Source organism: Sinocyclocheilus anshuiensis, unplaced genomic scaffold (assembly GCF_001515605.1).
Source record: "Sinocyclocheilus anshuiensis isolate Anshui unplaced genomic scaffold, SAMN03320099.WGS_v1.1 scaffold430, whole genome shotgun sequence".
In the NCBI taxonomy this organism is placed as follows: domain Eukaryota; kingdom Metazoa; phylum Chordata; class Actinopteri; order Cypriniformes; family Cyprinidae; genus Sinocyclocheilus; species Sinocyclocheilus anshuiensis.
The window spans coordinates 417,065-418,595 of NW_015547641.1; the positions used below are offsets into that span (position 1 = coordinate 417,065).

General features: G+C 42.4%; 1 long non-coding RNA gene across 1 annotated transcript in view; it reads right to left on the minus strand.

Moving 5' to 3' along the window:
• The window catches only part of LOC107701879 (uncharacterized), a 16,464-nt gene extending 14,987 nt beyond the window's left edge, over nucleotides 1-1,477 (minus strand). The window contains exon 1 of the long non-coding RNA XR_001635699.1: nucleotides 1,442-1,477. This is a non-coding gene — a long non-coding RNA (uncharacterized LOC107701879). The remainder of the gene's footprint in view (nucleotides 1-1,441) is intronic.
• Between the last annotated feature and the right edge of the window lie 54 nt (nucleotides 1,478-1,531).

A 1,531-nucleotide genomic window follows, 5' to 3' on the forward strand; every position in this document is an offset into this window, starting at 1 on the left:
TAGTTTGCGGACCAGTGTTGCCAAATCCGCGATTGCCGCTGGTTGTTTATTATGTCAGCAGGTTGAAGCGACCCCAATAACGTGATATTTAGGCCCTGGAATGTGAATTGGTCAGGAGAACCCCGCCAAAAAAATGTGTATTTTACCCCCAGAATGCGATTTTTACTGGGGGGACCCCCTCGAAAACAACTGGGCTATTTTCAGGCTAGTTTTGAGTAGTAATTGGGCGGGTTTTGTAGCCTGGCAAAACCCTGCACCAGACAGAGCTGTCGGCGATTCTTCCTATTGTAAAGTCATGCAATGTGAAACCCCCTGTCGCAGATCCAACGTGCAGTGTGAACACAGCAGCAACTGAATGCTACCCCAGATAATCACGCAGTGTGAAAACAATGGCGATCCGACGAGTTTGAAAATCGTGCAGTGTGAACTTGGCATAAGTTGCTCAAGCAAGTGGCAACACATTTAAACACAGCATATAGCCTACTTATTTTAAAAGTGGGTTATCACAAATATTTTTAATTAAAACTCATCACATCACATCACTGACAGAAACAGTTGGCTCTTATGCCTTTTCTTTTTAATCCAAATCTTTGTTACAAGCAATATCCCGCGGCTCTTGAACTTTGTTTTTCTACCTCCACAAGTGCATCCATGTTGCCTTGTTTATCTAAAAGTGCACTATTCGACACAACAAATCTCTGACAGTAAACTGATGGGCTGTGCAATTAATCGCATGCGACTGTCATGCGCATCTCGTCAATTCAGATTGAGCGGCATCACTACACAGAGCCATAGTTCACTGACAATTAGGCTATATCGCGTTCATAATCGCAGATGAATCGCATTCGATTATGAACGCGATATCGCCTAGCTTGTCAAGTGAATTACGGCTCAGGCGATTTACAACTAATCACGGGACCGGCTTTACTGACGAGACGGGCATGACAATCGCATGCGATTAATTGCACAGCCTCGTTCTATTTATGATGCACTAGATTTGCAATGCCCGCTTTGTCACATCTAGCTGGACAGCCGCTAGCTGTTGATTTTAGTATATATATATTTTTTGGCTAGTAGAAGTTATGAATGGCCGGTAACTTAAAGGGCACATATTATGCAAAATCCACTTTAACATGGTGTTTGGACATGTGTTGGCAGTGTGTGAACACAACAACTACAATAATAAAAATCCACCCACTTTTTTAATCCCCGTTAAACCAAAACTAGTCCTGCCGATTTGGTTCTCTAATATGACATCACGATGCATTAGGACTTAAGCCATTAATATGTTTTTTTTAAGATAGTGAAAACAAACACAAATGTCAGGGCATGTCAAAACTTCTGCAGGTCCCCAAAACCCCCTCAGATCCCAGAGGGTTAAAGCTTTGTAAGCATGTAGCCTACCACAAACAGTCATTATGAAGAAAAAAAAAAGACCAACCTCCTTGTTCCTCGTGTTTTATTATCCAGGGTTCTGGTTCTTCGTGTTTTATTCTCCAGGGTTCTGGTTCCTCGTGTTTTATTCTCCAGG